This window comes from Panulirus ornatus, chromosome 50, assembly GCF_036320965.1.
Source record: "Panulirus ornatus isolate Po-2019 chromosome 50, ASM3632096v1, whole genome shotgun sequence".
In the NCBI taxonomy this organism is placed as follows: domain Eukaryota; kingdom Metazoa; phylum Arthropoda; class Malacostraca; order Decapoda; family Palinuridae; genus Panulirus; species Panulirus ornatus.
Window position 1 is genome coordinate 22611572 of NC_092273.1, and position 17497 is coordinate 22629068.

The 17497-nt window shown below is 54.4% G+C and overlaps 1 long non-coding RNA gene across 2 annotated transcripts in view; it reads left to right on the forward strand.

Annotated features, from left to right (window-relative positions):
* LOC139764661 (uncharacterized) overlaps window positions 1-17497 on the forward strand; it is a 114760-nt gene that overhangs the window by 10671 nt on the left and 86592 nt on the right. Inside the window, exon 1 of one of the 2 annotated variants that reach the window (XR_011716442.1) lies at window positions 14909-15210. The exons of the other annotated variant lie outside the window; for it this stretch is intronic. This is a non-coding gene — a long non-coding RNA (uncharacterized lncRNA). Of the gene's footprint in view, window positions 1-14908; window positions 15211-17497 lie in introns of those variants that run through there. 2 annotated transcript variants of the gene reach the window in all.

A 17497-nucleotide genomic window follows, 5' to 3' on the forward strand; every position in this document is an offset into this window, starting at 1 on the left:
TGTTTTTCCTTCCCTATGGGTTAGTCTATGAAATGGGCTAAGATATATATATATATATATATATATATATATATATATATATATCGTTAAGAAAATGGCCTTGATTTGGGCTTTCAGTTACCCTTAACGTCGCAGCTAATATAAAGAAAAATATCTATTATTTCTATTATTATTATTATTATTATTATTATTATTATTATTATTATTATCATCATCATTATTATTATTATTATTATTATTATTATTATTATTATTATTATTATTATTATATTATTATTTTCGTGTGTGGCGGGGTGGCGACTGGATTGGGTGAAGGTGGCAAGGATGGATATGTACATGTATATATATTTGTATATATACGGTGAAATGTATATGTATAGATATGTGCGTGTGTGGGCGTTTATGTGCATGTGGGTGGGTTAGGCCATTCCTCGTCGGTTTCCTTGCGCTACCTCGCTGACGCGGGAGACGGCGGTTAAGTACAATAATAATAAGAAATATTATTATTATTATTATTATTATTATTATTATTATTATTATTATTATTATTATTATTATTATTATTATTATTGATGATGTTATCCAAAGCTTTGAGCGTCCGTTGATGCATTTAACTAAATTCTGTTGACCTACGACTTATGCAATTGTATGAATGGTCGTTAACCTCTTGGGCACGCCAATACGACCCTGCAGCACGGCTGTACGACCATCAAGTGACACAGCACGACCCATGGGTGTGATGGCACGACGCTTGACCTGACGCGTGGGGGTCAGTCGGAATGTAGGCTATCATACCCAGGGGTCGTACCGTCGTACTCAAGAATCGTACCGTCGTACTCAAGAATCGTACCGTCGTGCTCAAGGGTCGCACCGTCGTACTCAAGGGTCGTACCGTCGTGCTCAAGAATCGTACCGTCGTGCTCAAGGATCGTACTGTCGTACTCAAGGGTCGCACCGTCGTACTCAAGGGTCGCACCGTCGTGCTCAAGGGTCGTACCGTCGAGATCAGAGGTCGTACCGTCGTGCTCAAGGGTCGTATCGTCGTATTCCAGGGTCGTACCGTCGAGATCAGAGGTCGTACCGTCGTGGCCAGGCAGGGTAAGGACTTCTGATAACACACGACCGTTGGATAATGAATGAATCACTTCCACCATGTTGGGTCGTGTTTGACCTTCCCCCCAACATTACTGGTGACCTGGTAACACCTTAGTGCCCTTACCTGTCTCCAGGACCTCTGGTCCCACGGTAACCCGGGGGGGCAGTGGGTTACCCGGGTTCCACGGTAACCCGGGGGGGTAGTGGGTTACCCGGGTCCCACGGTAACCCGGGTGGGCAGTGGGTTACCAGGGTTCCACGGTAACCCGGGGGGGGGTAGTGGGTTACCCGGGCCCCACGGTAACTCGGGGCGGGGCGGCAGTGTGTTACCCGGGTTCCACGGTAACTCGGGTGGGCAGTGGGTTACCAGGGTTCCACGGTAACCCGGGGGGGGGTAGTGGGTTACCCGGGTTCCACGGTAACCCGGGTGGGCAGTGGGTTACCATGGTTCCACGGTAACTCGGGGGGCAGTGGGTTACCCGGGTCCCACGGTAACCCGGGTGGGCAGTGGGTTACCCGGGTTCCACGGTAACTCCGATGTTGTGGTAAACCGGTGGACCGACCTGGAGTACAGGGTGAGGACATGACGAGCCAGGGAACTCTGGCCGAGGGGAGGGACGAGTCCTCTGTCATGTGTGTCACTCAAAAACCTGAGGAACTTATTACTGCGGCGCGTGACGCGTGCTGTGGTGGTGCCGCGTGACGCGTGCTGTGGTGGTGGCCCGTGACTCGTGCTGTGGTGGTGGTGGTGGTGGCCCGTGACTCGTGCTGTGGTGGTGCCGCGTGACGCGTGCTGTGGTGGTGGCCCGTGACTCGTGCTGTGGTGGTGGTGGTGGTGGCCCGTGACTCGTGCTGTGGTGGTGCCGCGTGACGCGTGCTGTGGTGGTGGCCCGTGACTCGTGCTGTGGTGGTGGTGGCGCGGGCCATGACCTCCTCCTCCTCCTCCTCCTCCTCGTGCACCACACATTGTGCAGGGCGGGCGGGGCTGGAGGGGCGCCACCTCCTGGCCTTGCCCAGCGCCCTTCCTCAGGCCTTGCTTGACCTTGTCGCTCTGGCGGGCGTACCTTCCCTGCCCCGACCCCAGCCCAGGACAGAAGGTGGACAAGCCACCTTTTTCTCCCCTGGTGCCTGACCTTCACAGCCACGGCTCAGGTGGTATTTGCAGACGCCACGTCAGGAGCCACCGCTCCCGAGGGCGAGGGGGAAATGGCTCATCTCCCCCACCCAAGCTTACAGCCCACAGCTGGAGACGACCTGGACACGAAGCTTATCTCCCGGATGTGGGGCGCTCCCTCCCCATCCTAGTCTTTGACCTCCTCCTCCTCCTCCTCCTCCTCCTCCTCCTCCTCCTCCTCCTCCGTGCCACTTCCCCCTTGACCACTTCCCCCCTGCCCTTCTGTCCCCCCCCTCCCTCCCTTACAGTGGGATGCCCCAAGACCCCCCGGACCCAGGCCGTGGTCCCCCCCCCCTCCTCCCCCTCAGGACACCACCAGACGTAAGGTCTCAGGTCAACCTTCACCCTAATGCATCGGGGAAGTCCTCACCCTAGCGCCACTGTGTGCATGACGTCCTCAAACCTAGCGCCACCGTGTGCATGACGTCCTCAAACCTAGCGCCACTGTGTGCATGACGTCCTCAAACCTAGCGCCACCGTGTGCATGACGTCCTCATACCTAGCGCCATTGTGTGCATGACGTCCTCAAACCTAGCGCCACCGTGTGCATGACGTCCTCAAACCTAGCGCCACTGTGTGCATGACGTCCTCAAACCTAGCGCCACCGTGTGCATGACGTCCTCAAACCTAGCGCCACTGTGTGCATGACGTCCTCAAACCTAGCGCCACCGTGTGCATGACGTCCTCATACCTAGCGCCACTGTGTGCATGACGTCCTCATACCTAGCGCCACCGTGTGCATGACGTCCTCAAACCTAGCGCCACTGTGTGCATGACGTCCTCAAACCTAGCGCCACCGTGTGCATGACGTCCTCAAACCTAGCGCCACTGTGTGCATGACGTCCTCAAACCTAGCGCCACCGTGTGCATGACGTCCTCATACCTAGCGCCATTGTGTGCATGACGCCCTCACCCTACCGCCACCGTGTGCATGACGTCCTCAAACCTAGCGCCACCGTGTGCATGACGTCCTCACACCTAGCGCCACTGTGTGCATGACGCCCTCACCCTACTGCCACCGTGTGCATGACGTCCTCACACCTAGCGCCTCCGTGTGCATGACGCCCTCACCCTAGCGCCACCGTGTGCATGACGTCCTCACACCTAGCGCCACCGTGTGCATGACGCCCTCACACCCAGCGCCACCGTGTGCATGACGTCCTCACACCTAGCGCCACTGTGTGCATGACGCCCTCACCCTACCGCCACTGTGTGCATGACGCCATCATACCTAGCGCCACTGTTTGCATGACGCCCTCACCCTAGCGCCACTGTGTGCATGACGCCCTCACCCTACCGCCACTGTGTGCATGGCGCCCTCACCCTACCGCCACTGTGTGCATGACGCCATCACACCTAGCACCACTGTGTGCATGACGCCCTCACCCTAGCGCCACCGTGTGCATGACGCCCTCACCCTACCGCCACTGTGTGCATGACGCCATCACACCTAGCGCCACTGTGTGCATGACGTCCTCACCTTAGCGCCACCGTGTGCATGACGTCCTCACCCTAGCGTCACTGTGTGCATGGTGTCCTCACCTTAGCGTCACTGTGTGCATGACGTCCTCACCTTAGCGTCACTGTGTGCATGACGTCCTCACCCTAGCGCCACTGTGTGCATGACGTCCTCACCTTAGCGTCACTGTGTGCATGACGTCCTCACCCTAGCGTCACTGTGTGCATGACGTCCTCACCTTAGCGTCACTGTGTGATGACGTCCTCACCTTAGCGTCACTGTGTGCATGACGTCCTCACCCTAGCGTCACTGTGTGCATGACGTCCTCACCCTAGCGTCACTGTGTGCATGACGTCCTCACCTTAGCGTCACTGTGTGCATGACGTCCTCACCCTAGCGTCACTGTGTGCATGACGTCCCCACCCTAGCGCTACTGTGTGCATGACGCCATCACACCTAGCGCCACTGTGTGCATGACGTCCTCACCCTAGCGTCACTGTGTGCATGACTTCCTCACCTTAGCGCCACTGTGTGCATGACGTCCTCACCCTAGCGTCACTGTGTGCATGACGTCCTTACCCTAGCGTCACTGTGTGCATGACGCCCTCACCCTAGCGTCACTGTGTGCATGACGTCCTCACCTTAGCGCCACTGTGTGCATGACGTCCTCATCCTAGCGTCACTGTGTGCATGACGTCCTCACCTTAGCGCCACTGTGTGCATGACGTCCTCACCCTAGCGCCACTGTGGGCATGACGTCCTCACCCTAGCGCCACTGTGTGCATGACGTCCTCACCTTAGCGCCACTGTGTGCATGACGTCCTCACCTTAGCGCCACTGTGTGCATGACGTCCTCACCCTATCGTCACTGTGTGCATGACGTCCTCACCCTAGCGTCACTGTGGGCATGACGTCCTCACCTTAGCGCCACTGTGTGCATGACGTCCTCACCTTAGCGCCACTGTGTGCATGACGTCCTCACCCTAGCGTCACTGTGTGCATGACGTCCTCACCCTAGCGCCACTGTGTGCATGACGTCCTCACCTTAGCGCCACTGTGGGCATGACGTCCTCACCCTAGCGCCACTGTGTGCATGACGTCCTCACCTTAGCGCCACTGTGTGCATGACGTCCTCACCTTAGCGCCACTGTGTGCATGACGTTCTCACCCTAGCGCCACTGTGTGCATGACGTTCTCACCCTAGCGTCACTGTGTGCATGACGCCCTCACCCTAGCGTCACAGGACGACGTCCTGGTCATCATATTCTGATCCAGGTTTCCTAAGCCCTCACCCGCTCCCCTCCGGCTCTGCTGGCGTCCACCTGCTGAGCCAGGCTCTCTCCCCCAACCCCCTCCTGCTGCCTGCTTAACCCTTCCCCCTACCACCTGCTTAACCCCCTCTTGCCACCTGCTTAACAAGTGGATGCAAATGTGTACAAGACTTTTCCTCCTGGATGTACTTACATGATTCTCAAACATTTCTATAGACGGTATATATATATATATATATATATATATATATATATATATATATATATATATATATATATATATATATATATATATTCCTATGAGTCCACGGGGAAAATGAAACATGCTAATTTCCCAAGTGCACTTTCGTGTAGTGATCACATCGTCAGGGAAGACACAAGAATGAGAACAAAGACTCATTCAGCATATATGCAAAATAGAGGCGGAGCTGAGATGCATGTTGGTACACAAGTGTTTCCGGCGTCATAGCTCCTGACGATGTGATCATTACACGAAAGTGCACCTGGGAACTTATCGCGTTCCATTTTTCCTATTGGTTTTCAGCGTATACTAGATCACGCGCACCACTGTGACCTACTGTAATATATTACAGATATTTTGCGGTACGGTCGGTAACTCGTGAATCTGGGATTTTCTGTTCCATTGTGTCACTTCTTCAGTATTATATGTGAGAGTCTGTGATTGTCACCTCCAGGGTGGACTACGTACTTTTGGTCGCTACAGAAAACGTTCGCTCGTCCTCCCCCGCCTCCCTGAACAGCCGTGCTCGGGCGACGGTGACTTGCGACGTCTTTGTAATGTGGCTGCGAGTGTTTTTTTATTGAGGTTATGGGCAGAGAGTGCACGGGAGAGTGTTGCACGAGCAGTGCACGGGAGAGGAATGCACGAAGAGTGCACGGGAGAGGGTTGCACGAGGGATGCACGGAAGGGGAATGCACGAAGAGTGCACGGGAGGGGGTTGCACGAGGAGTGCACGGGAGGGTAAGTATACACAGCCCATGTCAGAAGGGGTTTGGCGTGCATCAGATGGCGCAGCAGACAGCGACCAAGACCCAGATATTTCTTTATAGCCTCAGGAAATTTGGGTGTGAGGCGACCTGTTATGTTCCTTTGTTTTCAGAAACGTTGACGTGGGCGAGAGAAAAATGGCGCCAGTGGCTAGTTTTTCCTGGACAGATGTTATACACAATGGAAGGTGGCGAGAGTACTGGGATCTATTTGTGGGCCTTTTGGAGGACAGGCGCCAAGGATAGTCGGGGATGTGTGGTGATGATGATGATGATAATAATGATGAATAACATGATGAACTGGGAAGATCAAGGCTGTTCGGTGTTGAACACGAATGGATGAGGATCTCGAAGCGCAGGAGGTGAGGGGGGAATGTCCTTCACTTGGGGGTGCTCCAGGTGAGGAATGGCTCGTTGTGGAGTGTTTGTTTCCCTAACCACGGCCTGGCTCGTGTGGACCAGGAGGCAAGCCAACGCGGTCAAGGGAACACTTCCCTGTGCATGATTCACACTCAGCATATATTTCCAGTGGTAATACTTGTTGACCTCCCGTCGCTTGGTCCACACGTCCCTCTGTATGAAGTGTATGAAGCTCTCTCCCTCCATTGGACTCGTCTATTTCGACCGTAGCCCTCCAGGTTACCAGAGAACCAGTGATCGACTGTGTTTATCCTCGTCTTTTCCATCCTGTTCACAACAAGGCTGTCTCTCTCCAGCGTATAAAAACCACATTTTCTCTTCCCTATCGACCTGTCCTTATTGTTCGTTTCGTATCCTTCCAGATTTGTCTTCCTTCCATCGTGTGACACAAGTCTTTGATCTGTTATCACAAGGTTGGAAGGTCCTGCTTGCCTCAGAACCGAGTGTGCTCTAGGGAACCAGATAGTATATCTCATTGTGTCCAAGAGAAGTGAACCTTCAAGCTTATCTTGGAATCTAAACCAGTCTTATCTCGAGAGTATAAACCAGTTTTACCTCGGAATCTATATCAGTTTTATCTCTAAATCCGATCTCTAAACCCAACAGATCTTATCTTGAATCTAGTCTTATCTCTGAATCTAGCCCTGTCTTATCTATGAGTATAGGCCAACCTTATCCTTTAATCTAGACCACAGAATGACCTCTGCATCCAGACGAGTCATCCCTCCGATGCTAGACCAACACACTTGCATCCTGTGTGAGGTATTGACTGAGCCATCCCATCCTTATAATGGGAAGCTAATCTGTTTCTCACAGCTGTTATTTCATCTATACCCCTGACTTCTGTCCCCTTATTGGATCTCACGGTCACCTCTCCTATCACCAGTATCCATGATTCCTTACTCGTCCGATCTGATGGTATTACTATCCCATATCTTCGTCTCTCTCTCTCTCTCTCTCTCTCTCTCTCTCTCTCTCTCTCTCTCTCTCTCTCTCTCTCTCTCTCTCTCTCTGAAGTTCCTCCACTTCATCCTTACCTTCAAATGTACCGTAGCTTGACCCCCCTCCCTCGCAACTCACACGCGGCATCACCGTAACTTCAGACCTCTCTTACAAAACTCCGTGTCACTGAAAGAGTTCAGTCGACCTCCATAATAATGGGGGAAATTATCGAGGTCTGGAATGTGATTTCCCCTGGAGGAGACATTGTCTGTCCAGGGCGATTGGTCCATGCGAGTGTAGAGAGTAGACCACAGCTCACTTGTCCTAGCTCGCCTTCCCTCCATGCATCTGGACAGTGTTCCGTCAGAAGCGGTTCACCTTATCCTCTATCTCTTTCTCACTTTCCAACTTGATCTCCTTTATTATTATCGTTTTCTCTTCTCCCACCCTCCTTCGCTGCAGTGTTAAGTTCTGTTTCCGTTGACATTTCGCTCCCCGAGTGTTGGCTAGCCTGGATCGCTTCCCTGCAGCCACAGGACGCAGCTCCCGCTCCAGCACAGCGAGTGATTCGACATCTGTCTCTTTCCTTCCACATCCTAAGTTGTGGGGCCGCATGTCTTCCACAGTCCTGCAGTCTGTTTGTGTTCAGAAGAGGCGCAGGTCCCTCATTTCATTACCAAATGACGTCACGTTTGGTTCGTATTAGGTTTGAACTCGGCGAAGCCCAGTGAAGGCGGTCGACCCCTCGAAGAGAATAAATAGATAAGAAATATTTATATGTCTATCTATGAGGACGCACGCATGTCTGTCTATCTATATTTTCTGGGACGTGTTTGATGATCAGTCACTGGGACGTGTTTTGGGGCAGCGGGCTTTGGATGTCCCTGACGAAGGAGGTGCTCTCGGGGTCCTGCCCTACAGAAAATGGGTAGTGGTGGCTCCAGTCCTCCACTCCCCCTCGCCGCTCTACCCGCAGCCTCTCCTCCTGTAGGTTGAAACCTGATACTTTCCGTTCACCAGAGAGAGAGAGAGAGAGAGAGAGAGAGAGAGAGAGAGAGAGAGAGAGAGCCTGCGCCTGGTCTCCGTCATCATCATCATCAGTCCAGTGCTGCTACACCTACATACTGATCGTCTCCTGGCGACACCCTACCTCCTCGCCTCCCTCACCACAGCACTCCCTCTTGTCCCTCCCTCACCACAGCACTCCCTCTTGTCCCTCCCTCACCACAGCACTCTCTCTTGTCCCTCCCTCACCACAGCACTCTCTCTTGTCCCTCCCTCACCACAGCACTCTCTCTTGTCCCTCCCTCACCACAGCACTCCCTCTTGTCCCTCCCTCACCACAGCACTCTCTCTTGTCCCTCCCTCACCACAGCACTCCCTCTTGTCCCTCCCTCACCACAGCACTCTCTCTTGTCCCTCCCTCACCACAGCACTCTCTCTTGTCCCTCCCTCACCACAGCACTCTCTCTTGTCCCTCCCTCACCACAGCACTCTCTCATGTCCCTCCCTCACAGCTGGTCCATATTCTGTCCCTCCCTCACATCTGGTCCTTATTCTGTCCCTCCCTCGCAGCTGGTCCATATTCTGTCGTCCACAACAGTATGGACTGCGCTGTAGGACAAGGATGGCGTTACAAGGGACGGGACGAGGGTCAATATAGCGTTACAAGGGACGGGACGAGGGCCAGTATAGCGTTACAAGGGACGGGACGAGGGTCATTATAGCGTTACAAGGGACGGGACGAGGGTCAGTATAGCGTTACAAGGGACGGGGACGAGGGTCAGTATAGCGTTACAAGGGACGGGACGAGGGTCAGTATAGCGTTACAAGGGACGGGACGAGGGTCAGGACTGGTCCTGGACCAGTACAGTGTTAACGAGTGCTGATCCCGGCGCTGGGGCTTGGCTGTTCCTAACCTTCCACGCCCTCCCCAAGGCCACCTTCACACGAAGACTACCACACACACACACACACACACACACACACACACACACACACACACACACACACCTCCTCCGACTCCTCCTTCGTTTGCCGACTTGTGTCTCCGTCCTCATCGTGGCCCCATCCCTGGGCCCCAGCCCGTCCATACGACGACGCAACGACACATTGCGTAAATGGTCGGATCTGAGCGAAGGACGGAGAGCCAGTCGTTTTCTGAAGGGCAACGTCTCTCGCGCAGCTGGGGCCCAGGGTCAGCCCCTCACCAGCCACGACGGAGGGGCAGAGAAAATGGCCGGATCCCGGGCATGAAGGGGGGGGGGAGACACAGCGGGCCCCCTCACCAGCTTCTCCACACACACACACACACACACACACACACACACACACACACAGACATCCCTCATGGGCCTCCGTGGTTTAGTGGTCATCGCTGTTGATCTTAACCCAGCGCGGGCCTCGCATGGGTTTTTTTAAATCCAGGGCCCACACCCAACCCAGGTGTTCGTCGTGTGATCGAGACTGGCCGATGATTGGGTACCTGGCTTAGGCTGGTGTGTACACACGTCGGGGGTATATACATGGTTAAGTGACCTGGCAACACGCGGGTATACATCTCCCTGTAACATATAGCAATCACACACACACACACACACACACACACACACACACACACACACACACACACACACACACACACATACACACACACACACACACATACACACGCACGCACACACGTGTGTACGCAGTCTGTGGCCAGGTGTGCACACACGGCCTTGAACACCCATTGTGGGGTTCAGTGACGTGCGACTCTGTCACCAGGAGGCTCGGGGCCCACACCACCCACACCTGTGGTTGCCATAGCTCCTGTCCCACACCTGTGGCACAGCTGTAGCCCGCCCCGCCACCCACACCTGTGGCACAGCTGTAGCCCACCCCGCCACCCACACCTGTGGCACAGCTGTAGCCCGCCCCGCCACCCACACCTGTGGCACAGCTGTAGCCCACCCCGCCACCCACACCTGTGGCACAGCTGTAGCCCGCCCCGCCACCCACACCTGTGGCACAGCTGTAGCCCACCCCGCCACCCACACCTGTGGCACAGCTGTAGCCCGCCCCGCCACCCACACCTGTGGCACAGCTGTAGCCCACCCCACCACCCACACCTGTGGCACAGCTGTAGCCCACCCCACCACCCACACATGTGGCACAGCTGTAGCCCACCCCACCACCTACACGTGTGGCACAGTTCTACCCCGCCCCACCACCTACACGTGTGGCACAGTTCTACCCCGCCCCACCACCCACACATGTGGCACAGTTCTACCCCGCCTCACCACCCACACCTGTGGCACAGCTCTACCTCACCCCACCACCCACACCCGTGGCACAGTTCTACCCCACCCCACCACCCACACGTGCCCGCCAGGCTCGACTTGTGCCCGCCTGTGTCGCACCTTCCTACCCCAAGCCATCCACCTTGCCACAGATGTCTAAAAACTGGTATTTCCTAAGCCACAGCTGGACCCCTAACGTTGTGAGTTGACCTGGGCGTGGGCGTGGGCGTGACACACCTGGTCGTGGTGTGTCTGACGTCATCACGTCAACACAGAGGCTGAAGCGAACTGACTCAGTGGTTAGGTTGGGTGTTGATGGGCACTTCCCACCATCCTCAAAGGAGATACATAACGTCGGTAGAAGTGATTGGTAGATAATCGTGGGTAGATATGACACACCTCACGCGTTACAGAGGTCATATGTGACACATCTGGCACGTTACAGAAGTCAGATATGACACATCTGACACGTTATGAAGGAAGACAATATTCTACAGTGTTATAAGACCCAAGCGACAGTGGACGAGGCCAACTTACCTCCTCTGCCCCGAAGTTCCTGGTGGTGCGCATTCCCCCAGCCGCTCCTCCTCCGTCAGCGCCGACGCCCACGGCCACGCCCGTGGCCATGCCCCTCATGCCGTCGGCCATGGTGGTGGGCGCTCCCCCGGGGGCCCCGTGGTAGATCTCGCCCACGCCCCCCGAGGCCGGGAAGACTAGGAAGAGTTCGTCGTAGAGTGTGGTGTTGTCCGTGGCCGGCATCATGGTAACCCCGAACTTGATGGCGAACTCGGCGGCCATGGCCAGGAACAGCAACGTCCTCTGTTCGTGGGACACTCACGGAACACAGTGTCCTCTGTTCCTGGGACACTCACGTAACACAGTGTCCTCTGTTCCTGGGACACCCGCGGAACACAGTGTCCTCTGTTCCTGGGACACTCACGGAACACAGTGTCCTCTGTTCCTGGGACACTCACGGAACACAGTGTCCTCTACTCCTGGGACACTCACGGAACACAGTGTCCTCTGTTCCTGGGACACTCACGGAACACAGTGTCCTCTGTTCCTGGGACACTCACGGAACACAGTGTCCTCTGCTCCCGCTACACTCACGTAACACAGTGTCCTCTGCCCGTGCGACACTCACGCAACACAGTGTCCTCTGCCCGTGCGACACTCACGTAACACAGTGTCCTCTACTCCCGCTACACTCACGTAACACAGTGTCCTCTACTCCCGCTACACTCACGTAACACAGTGTCCTCTGCTCCCGCTACACTCACGTAACACAGTGTCCTCTGCCCGTGCGACACTCACGCAACACAGTGTCCTCTGCTCCCGCTACACCCACCTGCTCATCGTAGATCCACAGGGTGAGGGTGAGGGTGAGGGTGAGGGGGGGAGCACGTCGCAAGTTGTGCGTCGGTCGAGGAACATTTAGTTTACGGACGCCATACAAGAGGCTCAGTCTCGTGTCGCCACAGTCGCCATCAACTTTCCTGTCGCACTTGGTCGCAGTTTCCACTCCAGATTGCGCCTGAAATACAGAAGAAGAAAAAATTTGATTAATGTCCTTTTGACGTCAAGTTGATAATATATGGGTCATTCTGAACAGTTCCATATAGGCAGTGAACAGTTCAATATAGTTAGCCCAGTGGGGGTCGAGTTGGCAAGACAGGATTTCACACAGTGGGCGATTTGGCAGTGGTGCCCCTCGTGGATCCCCCTGTGTTCGTCACACGTTACAGCTCGTGACCTGAGCACACACACACACACACACACACACACACACACACACACACACACACACACACACACACACACACACACCTCTCCCCAGACGTCTTGAGACATCAGTCCCTCGCGGAAGGATGTCCTATCCGTGCAGTACTCTTGTGTTCCCGATCCCTGGTTCACTCGACCGCCTCTTCTATCTGTATGACACGCTTCGTGGTTGCCTCAGGGGCCCGCCGCTTGGGCCTTCCTCCCTCATGAACGTCCACACGGTAGGGTAGGCTCATGACCAACGAGGATATGTAGCCAGGCAGCTAGGGAGGAGCGACCAGCACCACAGTTCCTCATGCAGCAGTCACTGGGCCTCTGGTGAGGGATGCAGGAACTACACACTATCCCTCCTTCCCTCCCTCACTCCCTCCCTCACTCCCTCCCTCCAAGGATCACTTTCTCTTTATGAATCTCGAAGTCTTTAGATTCACTACGCTGCTTATTCATTGTTTTGATCCCACGACTTGGGGCTGAAGTGACCTGGGGACGGCATGACCCGGGGTTGGCATGACCTGGGATAGGTATGACCTGAGATTGGCATGACCTGAGGTTGCCATGACCCGGGCTTGGCATGACCTGGGGTTGGTATGACCTGAGATTGGCATGACCTGGGCTTGGTATGACCCGGGATTGGCATGACCTGGGCTTGGTATGACCCGGAGTTGGCATGACCTGGGGTTGCCATGACCCGGGGATACACTGGAATACTGTCACACGAGCCAGCACTCCGTGACCTGGCTTACTTTGACCTCAAGCTTGACCCCGCGTTCAGAGATCATTTTGGGCGGGTCTGCTAGACTTGATTTTGACCTTTACCGTCAAGTCTGACGACTGACCTCTATATGACCTCCCCTCCCCCCCCCCCCGTCCCCGCATATGTCCCCATAATTCACAACAGCAATTAACGTTATTAGTTCGTTCAGTAATTAGCTGCGAAGTTGACTCAGAACTCGTGAGAGAACGTGGAAATTCCGAGTCTGTGGCCAGAGGGGAAATTTACCGTGAAATTAAAGATATATTTAGATTCAGAATTCACATTCTCGGTGGTTTGGTCATACTTTATGTTTACAGAGTTTCATCCTTCTTTTCCTCAATATTTTTATCAAGTTAGGTTTTACCTTACTCCAAATATTGACATATTTTCCTCCAAGGATTAAGATGTCTGGACATCCTGACTGTGGGAGAGGTGTGGGAGAGGTCATGTGGTGTGGCACTGTGGGAGAGGTGTGGGAGGAGTCATGTGGTGTGGCACTGTAAATACTTCACTGTTACCAGCATACTTCGGGATGTCCCCTTCCTACACCCGGGCACTGCAAGCCCCTCATCCCCCCACCCCATTAATGTAACTCATTTTCCCCATGATATAATCCTGTCTGTTTTCCTATACACTGGGTGGTTGGTTGGTTGGTTGGTTGGTTGGTTGGCTGGTTGGTTGGTGGTTGGTTGGTTGGTTGGTTGGTTGGTTGGTTGGTTGGTGGTTGGCTGGTTGGTTGGTTGGTGGTTGGTTGGTGGTTGGCTGGTTGGTGGTTGGTTGGCTGGTTGGTGGTTGGTTGGTTGGTTGGTTGGCTGGTTGGTCGGTGGTTGGCTGGTTGGTGGTTGGTTGGCTGGTTGGTGGCTGGTTGGTTGGCTGGTTGGTTGGTGGTTGGTTGGTTGGTTGGTTGGATGGTGGTTGGCTGGTTGGTTGGTTGGTGGTTGGTTGGTGGTTGGCTGGTTGGTGGTTGGTTGGCTGGTTGGTGGTTGGTTGGTTGGTTGGTTGGCTGGTTGGTCGGTGGTTGGCTGGTTGGTGGTTGGTTGGCTGGTTGGTGGTTGGTTGGTTGGCTGGTTGGTTGGCTGGTGGTTGGTTGGTTGGTTGGCTGGGTGGTTGGTTGGTTGGTTGGTGGCTGGTGGTTGGTTGGTGGTTGGTTCGTTGGCTGGCTGGTTGGTTGGTTGGTTGGTTGGCTGGTGGTTGGTTGGTTGGTTGGTTGGTTGGGCTAAAGGCCTAATAAGTGCCAGGGTCATTAAGTTCGTCAGCATGAGTTACGTCCAATAGCAGGAACATTTTCTCCAGGTGTTAAAGATAATTATAAGAGCACCTACACACTCTCATTATGTATATGTGGCCCATCTCTTACACCCCTCACTTACACCTTACACCCTTCACTTACACCTTACACCCTTCTTTTTCACCTTACACCCTTCACTTTCACCTTACACCCTTCACTTACACCTTACACCCTTCACTTTCACCTTACACCCTTCACTTACACCTTACACCCTTCACTTACACCTTACACCCTTCACTTACACCTTACACCCTTCAATTCACGTGGACTCCTTCAGTGAATGCTTCTCCTCGCCCCTTGGGAAAATAGAAGAGAGTAAACAGCCTCTTCCACCAGCTGGAAGCTGATCTGACGAAGAACCATATATGATAGTGTGGGAGGGTAGTAATGCTGGGATGGGTGTGTGTGTGCAGAGGAGGCGTGGTGCCAGAGGTTGCACTCCCACACACCTAGGTGAGGGGCTGGTGACACGGTGATGGAGGGACGTGGGGCAGATGTGAGATGCGACAGGCGTAAAGTCTGGTTTAAGGAAATCCTTGATCCCCACAAATCCTTGATCCCGACACAGGTGTTGCTCCCGTGTCTTGCTGGGTTGGCCCTGACGCAGGGGTATGGAAGGGCATCCCCCACCACCACCAGCCACTGGTTCCACTCCGCCACATGCAGAAAAAAAAAAGGGAAAACTCCGCGTCGAAGTGCTGGAGGAGGTTCACCTCTATTTACCACGTCTCTGGTACGTAACATGTGTCTTGTTCCTTAACTGATCCCTCCGTTTTGCCTGGCGGGAGTGTCCACAGGCCTACATATTATCAACCCCCGGGCCTGGACCACGCCAGCTGGTGACGGGCCTACCCAAGGCGTGGGGTGAGTGCGGGTGTCACCCACGCCAGGATGTAAAAGGCAGTAGAGCCGAGACGAGGCTGCCAACAGTACCTGTCACACATCCTACCCGTAGTTTACAATAGGGTTTCGTGGAGGTTCCTAGCCTCTCGTCTGGGGAAACCAACCCCCGGCGCGAATTCCTCGTCTCTAGGATACATTCCAAGTCTATTCCATGGAGGATCACTCCCAAATGCATGCACTCAGAGGGTTCATACCCAGTCATCTGGTCTCTTGGGTACCCGCGCCCATCCCACGCCATCCCCGGGCCATGTAAATAATACAGTTGGCGAGGTGCTGGTCGAGCGATGCCAGGTTTACTCCGCTGGTGTATGCTAAGCCTCTCCCTCCCTCCCTTGCTCTGGTCCAGGAAAATCCATTCCCAGTGAGGTGGCGCTGGACGGCCCGCCCCCCTCCCTCTCTGCTCCCTTGTTGGCGGAACGCCTTGACCCGCTTCGTCAAGTGGCACCGCGAGGGATCCCCGTGGACACACAAGACATATGCGTGCGTTATCTGCCTCACACGGCTGGGTTAGCCTAGCCTCTGCGCATGTCTGCCCTAATCCGTGCATGATGATGCCAGCTGTGACGTGAGGCTGACCTGTGTCGTGATGCACAGAACCTACGAGGGTGTAGGGGAAGCAGAGTGGCACAGTCTGTGGACGGCAACACTCGGGGTCTGGTTCTGTGTCCGGAAGTGTCCCTCTGTCGCACAAGGTGACTGTCTGTTTCCCTGACGTCGATAGACAGTGACTTGTTCACTGTCCGTGTGCCGCCCTGCATGTCCGGCAGACTCATGGCAGTACTGTACGTGTCCGTGAGGTGTTACCACACAACGTACATGTCTGTCATAAAGTACATGTTATATGTACACTTGAGATGTCGCCAGGACCCACCCCTTCAATGTCCCGGGGGTTGAAACCTCAGCTGTAACCACGCTAACGTCCCACGGACGGATCTCTGCCAAGGACCACAGTAACCTCCCACGTACACTACTCAACCAAGGACCACAGTAACCTCCCACGTACACTACACAACCAAGGACCACAGTAACCTCCCACGGACACAACACAACCAAGGACCACAGTAACCTCCCACGGACACAACACAACCAAGGACCACAGTAACCTCCCACGGACACTACACAACCAAGGACCACAGTAACCTCCCACGGACACAACACAACCAAGGACCACAGTAACCTCCCACGTACACTACACAACCAAGGACCACAGAAACCTCCCACGGACACTACACAACCAAGGACCACAGTAACCTCCCACGTACACTACACAACCAAGGACCACAGTAACCTCCCACGGACACAACACAACCAAGGACCACAGTAACCTCCCACGTACACTACACAACCAAGGACCACAGAAACCTCCCACGGACACTACACAACCAAGGACCACAGTAACCTCCCACGGACACAACACAACCAAGGACCACAGTAACCTCCCACGGACACAACACAACCAAGGACCACAGAAACCTCCCACGGACACTACACAACCAAGGACCACAGTAACCTCCCACGGACACAACACAACCAAGGACCACAGAAACCTCCCACTGACGCTACACTACCAAGGACCACAGTAACCTCCCACGGACACTACACAACCAAGGACCACAGTAACCTCCCACGGACACAACACAACCAAGGACCACAGTAACCTCCCACGGACGCTACACTACCAAGGACCACAGTAACCTCCCACGGACACTACACAACCAAGGACCACAGTAACCTCCCACGGACACTACACAACCAAGGACCACAGTAACCTCCCACGGACACAACACAACCAAGGACCACAGTAACCTCCCACGGACACAACACAACCAAGGACCACAGTAACCTCCCGCGGACACAACACAACCAAGGACCACAGTAACCTCCCACGGACACTACACAACCAAGGACCACAGTAACCTCCCACGGACGCTACACTACCAAGGACCACAGTAACCTCCCACGGACACTACACAACCAAGGACCACAGTAACCTCCCACGGACACAACACAACCAAGGACCACAGTAACCTCCCACGGACACAACACAACCAAGGACCACAGAAACCTCCCACGGACACTACACAACCAAGGACCACAGTAACCTCCCACGGACACAA